Raw genomic sequence first — 21234 nt, 5'->3', positions numbered from 1 at the left:
CAATAGCAAGTGCGGCAAGATCTCAGTAGGTGGCGGGGTGCACAGCTGCTTACTTTTGCGGTCTGTTGGTCTAGGGGTATGATTCCTGCTTTGGGTGCAGGAGGTCCCGGATTCAAATGCCGGACAGGCCCTACTTTTCACTTTCGCGACAACCAAGCACTACGATAAACTAGCGAGCCTCTAAAAGTAAGCCATGCAACGGGGCAAACTGCATGTCGGGCCACCGGCCAATGATACTGGCAAGTGCGTCTTGTGGAAAGCAATCTACGAAGCAGGATTAAGCCATCTTCGATTACTTATATCTATACCTAAAGACTGACACGTACAACGATTCTATTCGTTTCCCAGGAACTAGTACATCGCATGCACGTTTGTTAAATGCATGTGCATGCAGCACCCAAAACGGAGAGATGCTGGGAGAAGCAGCTGAGGTCGTCTTCTCGCAGTTGAACCCCTTACGTTCCGTTATTAATCCTAGTAGCAAAAGCATAAGCATTTGGAGCGTTCCCCATTCACGTGTGGACTGCTATTAACAATTTGCATTACATGATCCTAGCTAAAGTTTTGCATATACAATTCCAACTGCCAGCTCGTACACGTTTCTAGAAACGATCGCAAAACACTGAACCAGGTTCCACCGAGACTCGAACTCGGATCGCTGGATTCAAAGTCCAGAGTGCTAACCATTACACCATGGAACCGAGTGCCTATAGCGGTCTTAATGTGAGCATCGTCATGTCATTAAACCGGTAAGCTGCGATTTATTACATGTAGCGTCCTCAGGAAGTGTTTGCGTGGCAAATGAAGCAACCAAGTAGGTTGAAAGTGGAGGGAATAACTTCGAATGTAGCGAGAATTCTTGCCAGTATTCGTACATTAAGTGATGTCGAAGGGTCAGGTAATCAAAATCGCGGAACAGCCACTTTCGTATGGTGGATGCTTTGTGCTGGAAGCAGCCTAGCTATGAAAACAGCTATGGACACAGAGTACTGTCGAAAAGTACGTGCTGTCACACAACGCTACGTAGTGGGCTGATGGTGCTTGACACGATTACATTTGCACTTCACACGATCGACATACTGTCTCACAACTCAAGCAGCTCTTTCAGCCTTCAACTACATTGGTCCTCAGCACAGCTCATGTTGTAGGTGTCGGATTAAGAAACCTCTTTGAGAATATGGTCCAGATTGGATGCTTCAATAGCAAGTGCGGCAAGATCTCAGTAGGTGGCGGGGTGCACAGCTGCTTACTTTTGCCGCCTGTTGGTCTAGGGGTATGATTCCTGCTTTGGGTGCAGGAGGTCCCGGATTCAAATGCCGGACAGGCCCTACTTTTCACTTTCGCGACAACCAAGCACTACGATAAACTAGCGAGTCTCTGAAAGTAAGCCATGCAACGGGGCAAACTGCATGTCGGGCCACCGGCCAATGATACTGGCAAGTGCGTCTTGTGGAAAGCAATCTACGAAGCAGGATTAAGCCATCTTCGATTACTTATATCTATACCTAAAGACTGACACGTACAACGATTCTATTCGTTTCCCAGGAACTAGTACATCGCATGCACGTTTGTTAAATGCATGTGCATGCAGCACCCAAAACGGAGAGATGCTGGGAGAAGCAGCTGAGGTCGTCTTCTCGCAGTTGAACCCCTTACGTTCCGTTATTAATCCTAGTAGCAAAAGCATAAGCATTTGGAGCGTTCCCCATTCACGTGTGGACTGCTATTACCAATTTGCATTACATGATCCTAGCTAAAGTTTTGCATATACAATTCCAACTGCCAGCTCGTACACGTTTCTAGAAACGATCGCAAAACACTGAACCAGGTTCCACCGAGACTCGAACTCGGATCGCTGATTTCAAAGTCCAGAGTGCTAACCATTACACCATGGAACCGAGTGCCTCTAGCGGTCTTAATGTGAGCATCGTCATGTCATTAAACCGGTAAGCTGCGATTTATTACATGTAGCGTCCTCAGGAAGTGTTTGCGTGGCAAATGAAGCAACCAAGTAGGTTGAAAGTGGAGGGAATAACTTCGAATGTAGCGAGAATTCTTGCCAGTATTCGTACATTAAGTGATGTCGAAGGGTCAGGTAATCAAAATCGCGGAACAGCCACTTTCGTATGGTGGATGCTTTGTGCTGGAAGCAGCCTAGCTATGAAAACAGCTATGGACACAGAGTACTGTCGAAAAGTACGTGCTGTCACACAACGCTACGTAGTGGGCTGATGGTGCTTGACACGATTACATTTGCACTTCACACGATCGACATACTGTCTCACAACTCAAGCAGCTCTTTCAGCCTTCAACTACATTGGTCCTCAGCACAGCTCATGTTGTAGGTGTCGGATTAAGAAACCTCTTTGAGAATATGGTCCAGATTGGATGCTTCAATAGCAAGTGCGGCAAGATCTCAGTAGGTGGCGGGGTGCACAGCTGCTTACTTTTGCCGCCTGTTGGTCTAGGGGTATGATTCCTGCTTTGGGTGCAGGAGGTCCCGGATTCAAATGCCGGACAGGCCCTACTTTTCACTTTCGCGACAACCAAGCACTACGATAAACTAGCGAGTCTCTGAAAGTAAGCCATGCAACGGGGCAAACTGCATGTCGGGCCACCGGCCAATGATACTGGCAAGTGCGTCTTGTGGAAAGCAATCTACGAAGCAGGATTAAGCCATCTTCGATTACTTATATCTATACCTAAAGACTGACACGTACAACGATTCTATTCGTTTCCCAGGAACTAGTACATCGCATGCACGTTTGTTAAATGCATGTGCATGCAGCACCCAAAACGGAGAGATGCTGGGAGAAGCAGCTGAGGTCGTCTTCTCGCAGTTGAACCCCTTACGTTCCGTTATTAATCCTAGTAGCAAAAGCATAAGCATTTGGAGCGTTCCCCATTCACGTGTGGACTGCTATTACCAATTTGCATTACATGATCCTAGCTAAAGTTTTGCATATACAATTCCAACTGCCAGCTCGTACACGTTTCTAGAAACGATCGCAAAACACTGAACCAGGTTCCACCGAGACTCGAACTCGGATCGCTGATTTCAAAGTCCAGAGTGCTAACCATTACACCATGGAACCGAGTGCCTCTAGCGGTCTTAATGTGAGCATCGTCATGTCTTTAAACCGGTAAGCTGCGATTTATTACATGTAGCGTCCTCAGGAAGTGTTTGCGTGGCAAATGAAGCAAACAAGTAGGTTGAAAGTGGAGGGAATAACTTCGAATGTAGCGAGAATTCTTGCCAGTATTCGTACATTAAGTGATGTCGAAGGGTCAGGTAATCAAAATCGCGGAACAGCCACTTTCGTATGGTGGATGCTTTGTGCTGGAAGCAGCCTAGCTATGAAAACAGCTATGGACACAGAGTACTGTCGAAAAGTACGTGCTGTCACACAACGCTACGTAGTGGGCTGATGGTGCTTGACACGATTACATTTGCACTTCACACGATCGACATACTGTCTCACAACTCAAGCAGCTCTTTCAGCCTTCAACTACATTGGTCCTCAGCACAGCTCATGTTGTAGGTGTCGGATTAAGAAACCTCTTTGAGAATATGGTCCAGATTGGATGCTTCAATAGCAAGTGCGGCAAGATCTCAGTAGGTGGCGGGGTGCACAGCTGCTTACTTTTGCGGCCTGTTGGTCTAGGGGTATGATTCCTGCTTTGGGTGCAGGAGGTCCCGGGTTGAAATGCCGGACAGGCCCTACTTTTCACTTTCGCGACAACCAAGCACTACGCTAAACTAGCGAGTCTCTGAAAGTAAGCCATGCAACGGGGCAAACTGCATGTCGGGCCACCGGCCAATGATACTGGCAAGTGCGTCGTGTGGAAAGCAATCTACGAAGCAGGATTAAGCCATCTTCGATTACTTATATCTATACCTAAAGACTGACACGTACAACGATTCTATTCGTTTCCCAGGAACTAGTACATCGCATGCACGTTTGTTAAATGCATGTGCATGCAGCACCCAAAACGGAGAGATGCTGGGAGAAGCAGCTGAGGTCGTCTTCTCGCAGTTGAACCCCTTACGTTCCGTTATTAATCCTAGTAGCAAAAGCATAAGCATTTGGAGCGTTCCCCATTCACGTGTGGACTGCTATTAACAATTTGCATTACATGATCCTAGCTAAAGTTTTGCATATACAATTCCAACTGCCAGCTCGTACACGTTTCTAGAAACGATCGCAAAACACTGAACCAGGTTCCACCGAGACTCGAACTCGGATCGCTGGATTCGAAGTCCAGAGTGCTAACCATTACACCATGGAACCGAGTGCCTATAGCGGTCTTAATGTGAGCATCGTCATGTCATTAAACCGGTAAGCTGCGATTTATTACATGTAGCGTCCTCAGGAAGTGTTTGCGTGGCAAATGAAGCAACCAAGTAGGTTGAAAGTGGAGGGAATAACTTCGAATGTAGCGAGAATTCTTGCCAGTATTAGTACATTAAGTGATGTCGAAGGGTCAGGTAATCAAAATCGCGAAACAGCCACTTTCGTATGGTGGATGCTTTGTGCTGGAAGCAGCCTAGCTATGAAAACAGCTATGGACACAGAGTACTGTCGAAAAGTACGTGCTGTCACACAACGCTACGTAGTGGGCTGATGGTGCTTGACACGATTACATTTGCACTTCACACGATCGACATACTGTCTCACAACTGAAGCAGCTCTTTCAGCCTTCAACTACATTGGTCCTCAGCACAGCTCATGTTGTAGGTGTCGGATTAAGAAACCTCTTTGAGAATATGGTCCAGATTGGATGCTTCAATAGCAAGTGCGGCAAGATCTCAGTAGGTGGCGGGGTGCACAGCTGCTTACTTTTGCCGCCTGTTGGTCTAGGGGTATGATTCCTGCTTTGGGTGCAGGAGGTCCCGGATTCAAATGCCGGACAGGCCCTACTTTTCACTTTCGCGACAACCAAGCACTACGATAAACTAGCGAGTCTCTGAAAGTAAGCCATGCAACGGGGCAAACTGCATGTCGGGCCACCGGCCAATGATACTGGCAAGTGCGTCTTGTGGAAAGCAATCTACGAAGCAGGATTAAGCCGTCTTCGATTACTTATATCTATACCTAAAGACTGACACGTACAACGATTCTATTCGTTTCCCAGGAACTAGTACATCGCATGCACGTTTGTTAAATGCATGTGCATGCAGCACCCAAAACGGAGAGATGCTGGGAGAAGCAGCTGAGGTCGTCTTCTCGCAGTTGAACCCCTTACGTTCCGTTATTAATCCTAGTAGCAAAAGCATAAGCATTTGGAGCGTTCCCCATTCACGTGTGGACTGCTATTAACAATTTGCATTACATGATCCTAGCTAAAATTTTGCATATACAATTCCAACTGCCAGCTCGTACACGTTTCTAGAAACGATCGCAAAACACTGAATCAGGTTCCACCGAGACTCGAACTCGGATAGCTGGATTCAAAGTCCAGAGTGCTAACCATTACACCATGGAACCGTGTGCCTCTAGCGGACTTAAACTGAGCAGCATCATGTCATTAAACCGGTAAGCTGCGATTTATTACATGTAGCGTCCTCAGGAAGTGTTTGCGTGGCAAATGAAGCAACCAAGTAGGTTGAAAGTGGAGGGAACAACTTCGAATGTAGCGAGAATTCTTGCCAGTATTCGTACATTAAGTGATGTCGAAGGGTCAGGTAATCAAAATCGCGGAACAGCCACTTTCGTATGGTGGATGCTTTGTGCTGGAAGCAGCCTAGCTATGAAAACAGCTATGGACACAGAGTACTGTCGAAAAGTACGTGCTGTCACACAACGCTACGTAGTGGGCGGATGGTGCTTGACACTATTACATTTGCACTTCACACGATCGACATACTGTCTCACAACTCAAGCAGCTCTTTCAGCCTTCAACTACATTGGTCCTCAGCACAGCTCATGTTGTAGGTGTCGGATTAAGAAACCTCTTTGAGAATATGGTCCAGATTGGATGCTTCAATAGCAAGTGCGGCAAGATCTCAGTAGGTGGCGGGGTGCAGAGCTGCTTACGTTTGCGGACTGTTGGTCTAGGGGTATGATTCCTGCTTTGGGTGCAGGAGGTCCCGGATTCAAATGCCGGACAGGCCCTACTTTTCACTTTCGCGACAACCAAGCACTACGATAAACTAGCGAGTCTCTGAAAGTAAGCCATGCAACGGGGCAAACTGCATGTCGGGCCTCCGGCCAATGATACTGGCAAGTGCGTCTTGTGGAAAGCAATCTACGAAGCAGGATTAAGCCGTCTTCGATTACTTATATCTATACCTAAAGACTGACACGTACAACGATTCTATTCGTTTCCCAGGAACTAGTACATCGCATGCACGTTTGTTAAATGCATGTGCATGCAGCACCCAAAACGGAGAGATGCTGGGAGAAGCAGCTGAGGTCGTCTTCTCGCAGTTGAACCCCTTACGTTCCGTTATTAATCCTAGTAGCAAAAGCATAAGCATTTGGAGCGTTCCCCATTCACGTGTGGACTGCTATTAACAATTTGCATTACATGATCCTAGCTAAAATTTTGCATATACAATTCCAACTGCCAGCTCGTACACGTTTCTAGAAACGATCGCAAAACACTGAACCAGGTTCCACCGAGACTCGAACTCGGATCGCTGGATTCAAAGTCCAGAGTGCTAACCATTACACCATGGAACCGAGTGCCTCTAGCGGTCTTAATGTGAGCATCGTCATGTCATTAGACCGGTAAGCTGCGATTTATTACATGTAGCGTCCTCAGGAAGTGTTTGTGTGGCAAATGAAGCAACCAAGTAGGTTGAAAGTGGAGGGAATAACTTCGAATGTAGCGAGAATTCTTGCCAGTATTCGTACATTAAGTGATGTCGAAGGGTCAGGTAATCAAAATCGCGGAACAGCCACTTTCGTATGGTGGATGCTTTGTGCTGGAAGCAGCCTAGCTATGAAAACAGCTATGGACACAGAGTACTGTCGAAAAGTACGTGCTGTCACACAACGCTACGTAGTGGGCTGATGGTGCTTGACACGATTACATTTGCACTTCACACGATCGACATACTGTCTCACAACTCAAGCAGCTCTTTCAGCCTTCAACTACATTGGTCCTCAGCACAGCTCATGTTGTAGGTGTCGGATTAAGAAACCTCTTTGAGAATATGGTCCAGATTGGATGCTTCAATAGCAAGTGCGGCAAGATCTCAGTAGGTGGCGGGGTGCACAGCTGCTTACTTTTGCGGCCTGTTGGTCTAGGGGTATGATTCCTGCTTTGGGTGCAGGAGGTCCCGGGTTGAAATGCCGGACAGGCCCTACTTTTCACTTTCGCGACAACCAAGCACTACGCTAAACTAGCGAGTCTCTGAAAGTAAGCCATGCAACGGGGCAAACTGCATGTCGGGCCACCGGCCAATGATACTGGCAAGTGCGTCGTGTGGAAAGCAATCTACGAAGCAGGATTAAGCCATCTTCGATTACTTATATCTATACCTAAAGACTGACACGTACAACGATTCTATTCGTTTCCCAGGAACTAGTACATCGCATGCACGTTTGTTAAATGCATGTGCATGCAGCACCCAAAACGGAGAGATGCTGGGAGAAGCAGCTGAGGTCGTCTTCTCGCAGTTGAACCCCTTACGTTCCGTTATTAATCCTAGTAGCAAAAGCATAAGCATTTGGAGCGTTCCCCATTCACGTGTGGACTGCTATTAACAATTTGCATTACATGATCCTAGCTAAAGTTTTGCATATACAATTCCAACTGCCAGCTCGTACACGTTTCTAGAAACGATCGCAAAACACTGAACCAGGTTCCACCGAGACTCGAACTCGGATCGCTGGATTCGAAGTCCAGAGTGCTAACCATTACACCATGGAACCGAGTGCCTATAGCGGTCTTAATGTGAGCATCGTCATGTCATTAAACCGGTAAGCTGCGATTTATTACATGTAGCGTCCTCAGGAAGTGTTTGCGTGGCAAATGAAGCAACCAAGTAGGTTGAAAGTGGAGGGAATAACTTCGAATGTAGCGAGAATTCTTGCCAGTATTAGTACATTAAGTGATGTCGAAGGGTCAGGTAATCAAAATCGCGAAACAGCCACTTTCGTATGGTGGATGCTTTGTGCTGGAAGCAGCCTAGCTATGAAAACAGCTATGGACACAGAGTACTGTCGAAAAGTACGTGCTGTCACACAACGCTACGTAGTGGGCTGATGGTGCTTGACACGATTACATTTGCACTTCACACGATCGACATACTGTCTCACAACTGAAGCAGCTCTTTCAGCCTTCAACTACATTGGTCCTCAGCACAGCTCATGTTGTAGGTGTCGGATTAAGAAACCTCTTTGAGAATATGGTCCAGATTGGATGCTTCAATAGCAAGTGCGGCAAGATCTCAGTAGGTGGCGGGGTGCACAGCTGCTTACTTTTGCCGCCTGTTGGTCTAGGGGTATGATTCCTGCTTTGGGTGCAGGAGGTCCCGGATTCAAATGCCGGACAGGCCCTACTTTTCACTTTCGCGACAACCAAGCACTACGATAAACTAGCGAGTCTCTGAAAGTAAGCCATGCAACGGGGCAAACTGCATGTCGGGCCACCGGCCAATGATACTGGCAAGTGCGTCTTGTGGAAAGCAATCTACGAAGCAGGATTAAGCCGTCTTCGATTACTTATATCTATACCTAAAGACTGACACGTACAACGATTCTATTCGTTTCCCAGGAACTAGTACATCGCATGCACGTTTGTTAAATGCATGTGCATGCAGCACCCAAAACGGAGAGATGCTGGGAGAAGCAGCTGAGGTCGTCTTCTCGCAGTTGAACCCCTTACGTTCCGTTATTAATCCTAGTAGCAAAAGCATAAGCATTTGGAGCGTTCCCCATTCACGTGTGGACTGCTATTAACAATTTGCATTACATGATCCTAGCTAAAATTTTGCATATACAATTCCAACTGCCAGCTCGTACACGTTTCTAGAAACGATCGCAAAACACTGAATCAGGTTCCACCGAGACTCGAACTCGGATAGCTGGATTCAAAGTCCAGAGTGCTAACCATTACACCATGGAACCGTGTGCCTCTAGCGGACTTAAACTGAGCAGCATCATGTCATTAAACCGGTAAGCTGCGATTTATTACATGTAGCGTCCTCAGGAAGTGTTTGCGTGGCAAATGAAGCAACCAAGTAGGTTGAAAGTGGAGGGAACAACTTCGAATGTAGCGAGAATTCTTGCCAGTATTCGTACATTAAGTGATGTCGAAGGGTCAGGTAATCAAAATCGCGGAACAGCCACTTTCGTATGGTGGATGCTTTGTGCTGGAAGCAGCCTAGCTATGAAAACAGCTATGGACACAGAGTACTGTCGAAAAGTACGTGCTGTCACACAACGCTACGTAGTGGGCGGATGGTGCTTGACACTATTACATTTGCACTTCACACGATCGACATACTGTCTCACAACTCAAGCAGCTCTTTCAGCCTTCAACTACATTGGTCCTCAGCACAGCTCATGTTGTAGGTGTCGGATTAAGAAACCTCTTTGAGAATATGGTCCAGATTGGATGCTTCAATAGCAAGTGCGGCAAGATCTCAGTAGGTGGCGGGGTGCAGAGCTGCTTACGTTTGCGGACTGTTGGTCTAGGGGTATGATTCCTGCTTTGGGTGCAGGAGGTCCCGGATTCAAATGCCGGACAGGCCCTACTTTTCACTTTCGCGACAACCAAGCACTACGATAAACTAGCGAGTCTCTGAAAGTAAGCCATGCAACGGGGCAAACTGCATGTCGGGCCTCCGGCCAATGATACTGGCAAGTGCGTCTTGTGGAAAGCAATCTACGAAGCAGGATTAAGCCGTCTTCGATTACTTATATCTATACCTAAAGACTGACACGTACAACGATTCTATTCGTTTCCCAGGAACTAGTACATCGCATGCACGTTTGTTAAATGCATGTGCATGCAGCACCCAAAACGGAGAGATGCTGGGAGAAGCAGCTGAGGTCGTCTTCTCGCAGTTGAACCCCTTACGTTCCGTTATTAATCCTAGTAGCAAAAGCATAAGCATTTGGAGCGTTCCCCATTCACGTGTGGACTGCTATTAACAATTTGCATTACATGATCCTAGCTAAAATTTTGCATATACAATTCCAACTGCCAGCTCGTACACGTTTCTAGAAACGATCGCAAAACACTGAACCAGGTTCCACCGAGACTCGAACTCGGATCGCTGGATTCAAAGTCCAGAGTGCTAACCATTACACCATGGAACCGAGTGCCTCTAGCGGTCTTAATGTGAGCATCGTCATGTCATTAGACCGGTAAGCTGCGATTTATTACATGTAGCGTCCTCAGGAAGTGTTTGTGTGGCAAATGAAGCAACCAAGTAGGTTGAAAGTGGAGGGAATAACTTCGAATGTAGCGAGAATTCTTGCCAGTATTCGTACATTAAGTGATGTCGAAGGGTCAGGTAATCAAAATCGCGGAACAGCCACTTTCGTATGGTGGATGCTTTGTGCTGGAAGCAGCCTAGCTATGAAAACAGCTATGGACACAGAGTACTGTCGAAAAGTACGTGCTGTCACACAACGCTACGTAGTGGGCGGATGGTGCTTGACACGATTACATTTGCACTTCACACGATCGACATACTGTCACACAACTCAAGCAGCTCTTTCAGCCTTCAACTACATTGGTCCTCAGCACAGCTCATGTTGTAGGTGTCGGATTAAGAAACCTCTTTGAGAATATGGTCCAGATTGGATGCTTCAATAGCAAGTGCGGCAAGATCTCAGTAGGTGGCGGGGTGCACAGCTGCTTACTTTTGCGGCCTGTTTTTCTAGGGGTATGATTCCTGCTTTGGGTGCAGGAGGTCCCGGGTTCAAATGCCGGACAGGCCCTACTTTTCACTTTCGTGACAACCAAGCACTACGATAAACTAGCGAGTCTCTGAAAGTAAGCCATGCAACGGGGCAAACTGCCTGTCGGGCCTCCGGCCAATGATACTGGCAAGTGCGTCTTGTGGAAAGCAATCTACGAAGCAGGATTAAGCCGTCTTCGATTACTTATATCTATACCTAAAGACTGACACGTACAACGATTCTATTCGTTTCCCAGGAACTAGTACATCGCATACACGTTTGTTAAATGCATGTGCATGCAGCACCCAAAACGGAGAGATGCTGGGAGAAGCAGCTGAGGTCGTCTTCTCGCAGTTGAACCCCTTACGTTCCGTTATTAATCCTAGTAGCAAAAGCATAAGCATTTGGAGCGTTCCCCATTCACGTGTGGACTGCTATTAACAATTTGCATTACATGATCCTAGCTAAAATTTTGTATATACAATTCCAACTGCCAGCTCGTACACGTTTCTAGAAACGATCGCAAAACACTGAAACAGGTTCCACCGAGACTCGAACTCGGATCGCTGGATTCAAAGTCCAGAGTGCTAACCATTACACCATGGAACCGTGTGGCTCTAGCGGACAAAAACTGAGCAGCATCATGTCATTAAACCGGTAAGCTGCGATTTATTACATGTAGCGTCCTCAGGAAGTGTTTGCGTGGCAAATGAAGCAACCAAGTAGGTTGAAAGTGGAGGGAACAACTTCGAATGTAGCGAGAATTCTTGCCAGTATTCGTACATGAAGTGATGTCGAAGGGTCAGGTAATCAAAATCGCGGAACAGCCACTTTCGTATGGTGGATGCTTTGTGCTGGAAGCAGCCTAGCTCTGAAAACAGCTATGGACACAGAGTACTGTCGAAAAGTACGTGCTGTCACACAACGCTACGTAGTGGGCTGATGGTGCTTGACACGATTACATTTGCACTTCACACGATCGACATACTGTCTCACAACTCAAGCAGCTCTTTCAGCCTTCAACTACATTGGTCCTCAGCACAGCTCATGTTGTAGGTGTCGGATTAAGAAACCTCTTTGAGAATATGGTCCAGATTGGATTCTTCAATAGCAAGTGCGGCAAGATCTCAGTAGGTGGCGGGGTGCACAGCAGCTTACTTTTGCGGCCTGTTGGTCTAGGGGTATGATTCCTGCTTTGGGTGCAGGAGGTCCCGTGTTCAAATGCCGGACAGGCCCTACTTTTCACTTTCGCGACAACCAAGCACTACGATAAACTAGCGAGTCTCTGAAAGTAAGCCATGCAACGGGGCAAACTGCATGTCGGGCCTCCGGCCAATGATACTGGCAAGTGCGTCTTGTGGAAAGCAATCTACGAAGCAGGATTAAGCCGTCTTCGATTACTTATATCTATACCTAAAGACTGACACGTACAACGATTCTATTCGTTTCCCAGGAACTAGTACATCGCATACACGTTTGTTAAATGCATGTGCATGCAGCACCCAAAACGGAGAGATGCTGGGAGAAGCAGCTGAGGTCGTCTTCTCGCAGTTGAACCCCTTACGTTCCGTTATTAATCCTAGTAGCAAAAGCATAAGCATTTGGTGCGTTCCCCATTCTCGTGTGGACTGCTATTAACAATTTGCATTACATGATCCTAGCTAAAATTTTGCATATACAATTCCAACTGCCAGCTCGTACACGTTTCTAGAAACGATCGCAAAACACTGAATCAGGTTCCACCGAGACTCGAACTCGGATCGCTGGATTCAAAGTCCAGAGTGCTAACCATTACACCATGGAACCGTATGCCTCTAGCGGACTTAAACTGAGCAGCATCATGTCATTAAACCGGTAAGCTGCGATTTATTACATGTAGCGTCCTCAGGAAGTGTTTGCGTGGCAAATGAAGCAACCAAGTAGGTTGAAAGTGGAGGGAACAACTTCGAATGTAGCGAGAATTCTTGCCAGTAGTCGTACATGAAGTGATGTCGAAGGGTCAGGTAATCAAAATCGCGGAACAGCCACTTTCGTATGGTGGATGCTTTGTGCTGGAAGCAGCCTGTCTCTGAAAACAGCTATGGACACAGAGTACTGTCGAAAAGTACGTGCTGTCACACAACGCTACGTAGTGGGCGGATGGTGCTTGACACGATTACATTTGCACTTCACACGATCGACATACTGTCTCACAACTCAAGCAGCTCTTTCAGCCTTCAACTACATTGGTCCTCAGCACAGCTCATGTTGTAGGTGTCGGATTAAGAAACCTCTTTGAGAATATGGTCCAGATTGGATGCTTCAATAGCAAGTGCGGCAAGATCTCAGTAGGTGGCGGGGTGCACAGCTGCTTACTTTTGCCGCCTGTTTTCCTAGGGGTATGATTCCTGCTTTGGGTGCAGGAGGTCCCGGATTCAAATGCCGGACAGGCCCTACTTTTCACTTTCGCGACAACCAAGCACTACGATAAACTAGCGAGTCTCTGAAAGTAAGCCATGCAACGGGGCAAACTGCATGTCGGGCCTCCGGCCAATGATACTGGCAAGTGCGTCTTGTGGAAAGCAATCTACGAAGCAGGATTAAGCCGTCTTCGATTACTTATATCTATACCTAAAGACTGACACGTACAACGATTCTATTCGTTTCCCAGGAACTAGTACATCGCATGCACGTTTGTTAAATGCATGTGCATGCAGCACCCAAAACGGAGAGATGCTGGGAGAAGCAGCTGAGGTCGTCTTCTCGCAGTTGAACCCCTTACGTTCCGTTATTAATCCTAGTAGCAAAAGCATAAGCATTTGGAGCGTTCCCCATTCACGTGTGGACTGCTATTAACAATTTGCATTACATGATCCTAGCTAAAATTTTGTATATACAATTCCAACTGCCAGCTCGTACACGTTTCTAGAAACGATCGCAAAACACTGAAACAGGTTCCACCGAGACTCGAACTCGGATCGCTGGATTCAGAGTCCAGAGTGCTAACCATTACACCATGGAACCGTGTGCCTCTAGCGGACTTAAACTGAGCAGCATCATGTCATTAAACCGGTAAGCTGCGATTTATTACATGTAGCGTCCTCAGGAAGTGTTTGCGTGGCAAATGAAGCAACCAAGTAGGTTGAAAGTGGAGGGAACAACTTCGAATGTAGCGAGAATTCTTGCCAGTATTCGTACATGAAGTGATGTCGAAGGGTCAGGTAATCAAAATCGCGGAACAGCCACTTTCGTATGGTGGATGCTTTGTGCTGGAAGCAGCCTAGCTATGAAAACAGCTATGGACACAGAGTACTGTCGAAAAGTACGTGCTGTCACACAACGCTACGTGGTGGGCTGATGGTGCTTGACACGATTACATTTGCACTTCACACGATCGACATACTGTCTCACAACTCAAGCAGCTCTTTCAGCCTTCAACTACATTGGTCCTCAGCACAGCTCATGTTGTAGGTGTCGGATTAAGAAACCTCTTTGAGAATATGGTCCAGATTGGATGCTTCAATAGCAAGTGCGGCAAGATCTCAGTAGGTGGCGGGGTGCACAGCTGCTTACTTTTGCGGTCTGTTGGTCTAGGGGTATGATTCCTGCTTTGGGTGCAGGAGGTCCCGGATTCAAATGCCGGACAGGCCCTACTTTTCACTTTCGCGACAACCAAGCACTACGATAAACTAGCGAGTCTCTGAAAGTAAGCCATGCAACGGGGCAAACTGCATGTCGGGCCACCGGCCAATGATACTGGCAAGTGCGTCTTGTGGAAAGCAATCTACGAAGCAGGATTAAGCCGCCTTCGATTACTTATATCTATACCTAAAGACTGACACGTACAACGATTCTATTCGTTTCCCAGGAACTAGTACATCGCATGCACGTTTGTTAAATGCATGTGCATGCAGCACCCAAAACGGAGAGATGCTGGGAGAAGCAGCTGAGGTCGTCTTCTCGCAGTTGAACCCCTTACGTTCCGTTATTAATCCTAGTAGCAAAAGCATAAGCATTTGGAGCGTTCCCCATTCACGTGTGGACTGCTATTAACAATTTGCATTACATGATCCTAGCTAAAATTTTGCATATACAATTCCAACTGCCAGCTCGTACACGTTTCTAGAAACGATCGCAAAACACTGAATCAGGTTCCACCGAGACTCGAACTCGGATCGCTGGATTCAGAGTCCAGAGTGCTAACCATTACACCATGGAACCGTGTGCCTCTAGCGGACTTAAACTGAGCAGCATCATGTCATTAAACCGGTAAGCTGCGATTTATTACATGTAGCGTCCTCAGGAAGTGTTTGCGTGGCAAATGAAGCAACCAAGTAGGTTGAAAGTGGAGGGAACAACTTCGAATGTAGCGAGAATTCTTGCCAGTAGTCGTACATGAAGTGATGTCGAAGGGTCAGGTAATCAAAATCGCGGAACAGCCACTTTCGTATGGTGGATGCTTTGTGCTGGAAGCAGCCTGTCTCTGAAAACAGCTATGGACACAGAGTACTGTCGAAAAGTACGTGCTGTCACACAACGCTACGTAGTGGGCGGATGGTGCTTGACACGATTACATTTGCACTTCACACGATCGACATACTGTCTCACAACTCAAGCAGCTCTTTCAGCCTTCAACTACATTGGTCCTCAGCACAGCTCATGTTGTAGGTGTCGGATTAAGAAACCTCTTTGAGAATATGGTCCAGATTGGATGCTTCAATAGCAAGTGCGGCAAGATCTCAGTAGGTGGCGGGGTGCACAGCTGCTTACTTTTGCGGCCTGTTGGTATAGGGGTATGATTCCTGCTTTGGGTGCAGGAGGTCCCGGATTCAAATGCCGGACAGGCCCTACTTTTCACTTTCGCGACAACCAAGCACTACGATAAACTAGCGAGTCTCTGAAAGTAAGCCATGCAGCGGGGCAAACTGCATGTCGGGCCTCCGGCCAATGATACTGGCAAGTGCGTCTTGTGGAAAGCAATCTACGAAGCAGGATTAAGCCGTCTTCGATTACTTATATCTATACCTAAAGACTGACACGTACAACGATTCTATTCGTTTCCCAGGAACTAGTACATCGCATGCACGTTTGTTAAATGCATGTGCATGCAGCACCCAAAACGGAGAGATGCTGGGAGAAGCAGCTGAGGTCGTCTTCTCGCAGTTGAACCCCTTACGTTCCGTTATTAATCCTAGTAGCAAAAGCATAAGCATTTGGAGCGTTCCCCATTCACGTGTGGACTGCTATTAACAATTTGTATTACATGATCCTAGCTAAAATTTTGTATATACAATTCCAACTGCCAGCTCGTACACGTTTCTAGAAACGATCGCAAAACACTGAAACAGGTTCCACCGAGACTCGAACTCGGATCGCTGGATTCAGAGTCCCGAGTGCTAACCATTACACCATGGAACCGTGTGCCTCTAGCGGACTTAAACTGAGCAGCATCATGTCATTAAACCGGTAAGCTGCGATTTATTACATGTAGCGTCCTCAGGAAGTGTTTGCGTGGCAAATGAAGCAACCAAGTAGGTTGAAAGTGGAGGGAACAACTTCGAATGTAGCGAGAATTCTTGCCAGTATTCGTACATGAAGTGATGTCGAAGGGTCAGGTAATCAAAATCGCGGAACAGCCACTTTCGTATGGTGGATGCTTTGTGCTGGAAGCAGCCTAGCTATGAAAACAGCTATGGACACAGAGTACTGTCGAAAAGTACGTGCTGTCACACAACGCTACGTGGTGGGCTGATGGTGCTTGACACGATTACATTTGCACTTCACACGATCGACATACTGTCTCACAACTCAAGCAGCTCTTTCAGCCTTCAACTACATTGGTCCTCAGCACAGCTCATGTTGTAGGTGTCGGATTAAGAAACCTCTTTGAGAATATGGTCCAGATTGGATGCTTCAATAGCAAGTGCGGCAAGATCTCAGTAGGTGGCGGGGTGCACAGCTGCTTACTTTTGCGGTCTGTTGGTCTAGGGGTATGATTCCTGCTTTGGGTGCAGGAGGTCCCGGATTCAAATGCCGGACAGGCCCTACTTTTCACTTTCGCGACAACCAAGCACTACGATAAACTAGCGAGTCTCTGAAAGTAAGCCATGCAACGGGGCAAACTGCATGTCGGGCCACCGGCCAATGATACTGGCAAGTGCGTCTTGTGGAAAGCAATCTACGAAGCAGGATTAAGCCGCCTTCGATTACTTATATCTATACCTAAAGACTGACACGTACAACGATTCTATTCGTTTCCCAGGAACTAGTACATCGCATGCACGTTTGTTAAATGCATGTGCATGCAGCACCCAAAACGGAGAGATGCTGGGAGAAGCAGCTGAGGTCGTCTTCTCGCAGTTGAACCCCTTACGTTCCGTTATTAATCCTAGTAGCAAAAGCATAAGCATTTGGAGCGTTCCCCATTCACGTGTGGACTGCTATTAACAATTTGCATTACATGATCCTAGCTAAAATTTTGCATATACAATTCCAACTGCCAGCTCGTACACGTTTCTAGAAACGATCGCAAAACACTGAACCAGGTTCCACCGAGACTCGAACTCGGATCGCTGGATTCAAAGTCCAGAGTGCTAACCATTACACCATGGAACCGTGTGCCTCTAGCGGACTTAAACTGAGCAGCATCATGTCATTAAACCGGTAAGCTGCGATTTATTACATGTAGCGTCCTCAGGAAGTGTTTGCGTGGCAAATGATGCAACCAAGTAGGTTGAAAGTGGAGGGAACAACTTCGAATGTAGCGAGAATTCTTGCCAGTATTCGTACATGAAGTGATGTCGAAGGGTCAGGTAATCAAAATCGCGGAACAGCCACTTTCGTATGGTGGATGCTTTGTGCTGGAAGCAGCCTAGCTATGAAAACAGCTATGGACACAGAGTACTGTCGAAAAGTACGTGCTGTCACACAACGCTACGTAGTGGGCTGATGGTGCTTGACACGATTACATTTGCACTTCACACGATCGACATACTGTCACACAACTCAAGCAGCTCTTTCAGCCTTCAACTACATTGGTCCTCAGCACAGCTCATGTTGTAGGTGTCGGATTAAGAAACCTCTTTGAGAATATGGTCCAGATTGGATGCTTCAATAGCAAGTGCGGCAAGATCTCAGTAGGTGGCGGGGTGCACAGCTGATTACTTTTGCGGCCTGTTTTTCTAGGGGTATGATTCCTGCTTTGGGTGCAGGAGATCCCGGGTTCAAATGCCGGACAGGCCCTACTTTTCACTTTCGCGACAACCAAGCACTACGATAAACTAGCGAGTCTCTGAAAGTAAGCCATGCAACGGGGCAAACTGCATGTCGGGCCTCCGGCCAATGATACTGGCAAGTGCGTCTTGTGGAAAGCAATCTACGAAGCAGGATTAAGCCGTCTTCGATTACTTATATCTATACCTAAAGACTGACACGTACAACGATTCTATTCGTTTCCCAGGAACTAGTACATCGCATACACGTTTGTTAAATGCATGTGCATGCAGCACCCAAAACGGAGAGATGCTGGGAGAAGCAGCTGAGGTCGTCTTCTCGCAGTTGAACCCCTTACGTTCCGTTATTAATCCTAGTAGCAAAAGCATAAGCATTTGGAGCGTTCCCCATTCACGTGTGGACTGCTATTAACAATTTGCATTACATGATCCTAGCTAAAATTTTGCATATACAATTCCAACTGCCAGCTCGTACACGTTTCTAGAAACGATCGCAAAACACTGAATCAGGTTCCACCGAGACTCGAACTCGGATCGCTGGATTCAAAGTCCAGAGTGCTAACCATTACACCATGGAACCGCGTGCCTCTAGCGGACGTAAACTGAGCAGCATCATGTCATTAAACCGGTAAGCTGCGATTTATTACATGTAGCGTCCTCAGGAAGTGTTTGCGTGGCAAATGAAGCAACCAATAAGGTTGAAAGTGGAGGGAACAACTTCGAATGTAGCGAGAATTCTTGCCAGTATTCGTACATGAAGTGATGTCGAAGGGTCAGGTAATCAAAATCGCGGAACAGCCACTTTCGTATGGTGGATGCTTTGTGCTGGAAGCAGCCTAGCTATGAAAACAGCTATGGACACAGAGTACTGTCGAAAAGTACGTGCTGTCACACAACGCTACGTAGTGGGCTGATGGTGCTTGACACGATTACATTTGCACTTCACACGATCGACATACTGTCTCACAACTCAAGCGGCTCTTTCAGCCTTCAACTACATTGGTCCTCAGCACAGCTCATGTTGTAGGTGTCGGATTAAGAAACCTCTTTGAGAATATGGTCCAGATTGGATGCTTCAATAGCAAGTGCGGCAAGATCTCAGTAGGTGGCGGGGTGCACAGCTGCTTACTTTTGCGGCCAGTTGGTCTAGGGGTATGATTCCTGTTTTGGGTGCAGGAGGTCCCGGATTCAAATGCCGGACAGGCCCTACTGTTCACTTTCGCGACAACCAAGCACTACGATAAACTAGCGAGTCTCTGAAAGTAAGCCATGCAACGGGGCAAACTGCATGTCGGGCCACCGGCCAATGATACTGGCAAGTGCGTCTTGTGGAAAGCAATCTACGAAGCAGGATTAAGCCGTCTTCGATTACTTATATCTATACCTAAAGACTGACACGTACAACGATTCTATTCGTTTCCCAGGAACTAGTACATCGCATGCACGTTTGTTAAATGCATGTGCATGCAGCACCCAAAACGGAGAGATGCTGGGAGAAGCAGCTGAGGTCGTCTTCTCGCAGTTGAACCCCTTACGTTCCGTTATTAATCCTAGTAGCAAAAGCATAAGCATTTGGAGCGTTCCCCATTCACGTGTGGACTGCTATTAACAATTTGCATTACATGATCCTAGCTAAAATTTTGCATATACAATTCCAACTGCCAGCTCGTACACGTTTCTAGAAACGATCGCAAAACACTGAAACAGGTTCCACCGAGACTCGAACTCGCATCGCTGGATTCAAAGTCCAGAGTGCTAACCATTACACCATGGAACCGTATGCCTCTAGCGGACTTAAACTGAGCAGCATCATGTCATTAAACCGGTAAGCTGCGATTTATTACATGTAGCGTCCTCAGGAAGTGTTTGCGTGGCAAATGAAGCAACCAAGTAGGTTGAAAGTGGAGGGAACAACTTCGAATGTAGCGAGAATTCTTGCCAGTAGTCGTACATGAAGTGATGTCGAAGGGTCAGGTAATCAAAATCGCGGAACAGCCACTTTCGTATGGTGGATGCTTTGTGCTGGAAGCAGCCTGTCTCTGAAAACAGCTATGGACACAGAGTACTGTCGAAAAGTACGTGCTGTCACACAACGCTACGTAGTGGGCGGATGGTGCTTGACACGATTACATTTGCACTTCACACGATCGACATACTGTCTCACAACTCAAGCAGCTCTTTCAGCCTTCAACTACATTGGTCCTCAGCACAGCTCATGTTGTAGGTGTCGGATTAAGAAACCTCTTTGAGAATATGGTCCAGATTGGATGCTTCAATAGCAAGTGCGGCAAGATCTCAGTAGGTGGCGGGGTGCACAGCTGCTTACTTTTGCCGCCTGTTTTCCTAGGGGTATGATTCCTGCTTTGGGTGCAGGAGGTCCCGGATTCAAATGCCGGACAGGCCCTACTTTTCACTTTCGCGACAACCAAGCACTACGATAAACTAGCGAGTCTCTGAAAGTAAGCCATGCAACGGGGCAAACTGCATGTCGGGCCTCCGGCCAATGATACTGGCAAGTGCGTCTTGTGGAAAGCAATCTACGAAGCAGGATTAAGCCGTCTTCGATTACTTATATCTATACCTAAAGACTGACACGTACAACGATTCTATTCGTTTCCCAGGAACTAGTACATCGCATGCACGTTTGTTAAATGCATGTGCATGCAGCACCCAAAACGGAGAGATGCTGGGAGAAGCAGCTGAGGTCGTCTTCTCGCAGTTGAACCCCTTACGTTCCGTTATTAATCCTAGTAGCAAAAGCATAAGCATTTGGAGCGTTCCCCATTCACGTGTGGACTGCTATTAACAATTTGCATTACATGATCCTAGCTAAAATTTTGTATATACAATTCCAACTGCCAGCTCGTACACGTTTCTAGAAACGATCGCAAAACACTGAAACAGGTTCCACCGAGACTCGAACTCGGATCGCTGGATTCAGAGTCCAGAGTGCTAACCATTACACCATGGAACCGTGTGCCTCTAGCGGACTTAAACTGAGCAGCATCATGTCATTAAACCGGTAAGCTGCGATTTATTACATGTAGCGTCCTCAGGAAGTGTTTGCGTGGCAAATGAAGCAACCAAGTAGGTTGAAAGTGGAGGGAACAACTTCGAATGTAGCGAGAATTCTTGCCAGTATTCGTACATGAAGTGAT

At 47.0% G+C, this 21234-nt stretch overlaps 18 non-coding genes across 18 annotated transcripts; all 18 read right to left on the bottom strand.

Moving 5' to 3' along the window:
* Positions 1–629: 629 nt before the first annotated feature.
* On the bottom strand, positions 630–701 carry Trnaq-uug (transfer RNA glutamine (anticodon UUG)). Its single transcript has one exon. It is a non-coding gene; the product is annotated as a tRNA-Gln (tRNA).
* A 1125-nt stretch (positions 702–1826) lies between these two features.
* Trnaq-uug (transfer RNA glutamine (anticodon UUG)) lies at positions 1827–1898 on the bottom strand. The gene has a single exon. It is a non-coding gene; the product is annotated as a tRNA-Gln (tRNA).
* A 1125-nt stretch (positions 1899–3023) lies between these two features.
* Positions 3024–3095, bottom strand: Trnaq-uug (transfer RNA glutamine (anticodon UUG)). The gene has a single exon. It is a non-coding gene; the product is annotated as a tRNA-Gln (tRNA).
* Positions 3096–4220: 1125 nt separating this feature from the next.
* Positions 4221–4292, bottom strand: Trnar-ucg (transfer RNA arginine (anticodon UCG)). Its single transcript has one exon. It is a non-coding gene; the product is annotated as a tRNA-Arg (tRNA).
* Positions 4293–5417: 1125 nt separating this feature from the next.
* On the bottom strand, positions 5418–5489 carry Trnaq-uug (transfer RNA glutamine (anticodon UUG)). The gene has a single exon. It is a non-coding gene; the product is annotated as a tRNA-Gln (tRNA).
* Positions 5490–6614: 1125 nt separating this feature from the next.
* On the bottom strand, positions 6615–6686 carry Trnaq-uug (transfer RNA glutamine (anticodon UUG)). Its single transcript has one exon. It is a non-coding gene; the product is annotated as a tRNA-Gln (tRNA).
* Positions 6687–7811: 1125 nt separating this feature from the next.
* On the bottom strand, positions 7812–7883 carry Trnar-ucg (transfer RNA arginine (anticodon UCG)). The gene has a single exon. It is a non-coding gene; the product is annotated as a tRNA-Arg (tRNA).
* A 1125-nt stretch (positions 7884–9008) lies between these two features.
* Positions 9009–9080, bottom strand: Trnaq-uug (transfer RNA glutamine (anticodon UUG)). The gene has a single exon. It is a non-coding gene; the product is annotated as a tRNA-Gln (tRNA).
* A 1125-nt stretch (positions 9081–10205) lies between these two features.
* Trnaq-uug (transfer RNA glutamine (anticodon UUG)) lies at positions 10206–10277 on the bottom strand. Its single transcript has one exon. It is a non-coding gene; the product is annotated as a tRNA-Gln (tRNA).
* A 1125-nt stretch (positions 10278–11402) lies between these two features.
* On the bottom strand, positions 11403–11474 carry Trnaq-uug (transfer RNA glutamine (anticodon UUG)). Its single transcript has one exon. It is a non-coding gene; the product is annotated as a tRNA-Gln (tRNA).
* A 1125-nt stretch (positions 11475–12599) lies between these two features.
* Trnaq-uug (transfer RNA glutamine (anticodon UUG)) lies at positions 12600–12671 on the bottom strand. The gene has a single exon. It is a non-coding gene; the product is annotated as a tRNA-Gln (tRNA).
* Positions 12672–13796: 1125 nt separating this feature from the next.
* On the bottom strand, positions 13797–13868 carry Trnaq-cug (transfer RNA glutamine (anticodon CUG)). The gene has a single exon. It is a non-coding gene; the product is annotated as a tRNA-Gln (tRNA).
* Positions 13869–14993: 1125 nt separating this feature from the next.
* Positions 14994–15065, bottom strand: Trnaq-cug (transfer RNA glutamine (anticodon CUG)). The gene has a single exon. It is a non-coding gene; the product is annotated as a tRNA-Gln (tRNA).
* Positions 15066–16190: 1125 nt separating this feature from the next.
* Trnaq-cug (transfer RNA glutamine (anticodon CUG)) lies at positions 16191–16262 on the bottom strand. Its single transcript has one exon. It is a non-coding gene; the product is annotated as a tRNA-Gln (tRNA).
* Positions 16263–17387: 1125 nt separating this feature from the next.
* Trnaq-uug (transfer RNA glutamine (anticodon UUG)) lies at positions 17388–17459 on the bottom strand. Its single transcript has one exon. It is a non-coding gene; the product is annotated as a tRNA-Gln (tRNA).
* Positions 17460–18584: 1125 nt separating this feature from the next.
* Positions 18585–18656, bottom strand: Trnaq-uug (transfer RNA glutamine (anticodon UUG)). The gene has a single exon. It is a non-coding gene; the product is annotated as a tRNA-Gln (tRNA).
* Positions 18657–19781: 1125 nt separating this feature from the next.
* Trnaq-uug (transfer RNA glutamine (anticodon UUG)) lies at positions 19782–19853 on the bottom strand. The gene has a single exon. It is a non-coding gene; the product is annotated as a tRNA-Gln (tRNA).
* Positions 19854–20978: 1125 nt separating this feature from the next.
* Positions 20979–21050, bottom strand: Trnaq-cug (transfer RNA glutamine (anticodon CUG)). Its single transcript has one exon. It is a non-coding gene; the product is annotated as a tRNA-Gln (tRNA).
* Between the last annotated feature and the right edge of the window lie 184 nt (positions 21051–21234).

This window comes from Schistocerca gregaria, chromosome 3 (genome assembly GCF_023897955.1).
Source record: "Schistocerca gregaria isolate iqSchGreg1 chromosome 3, iqSchGreg1.2, whole genome shotgun sequence".
In the NCBI taxonomy this organism is placed as follows: Eukaryota; Metazoa; Arthropoda; class Insecta; order Orthoptera; family Acrididae; genus Schistocerca; species Schistocerca gregaria.
Note: the sequence above shows the minus strand (reverse complement) of the source record. Positions and strands in the feature narration are given on the sequence as shown.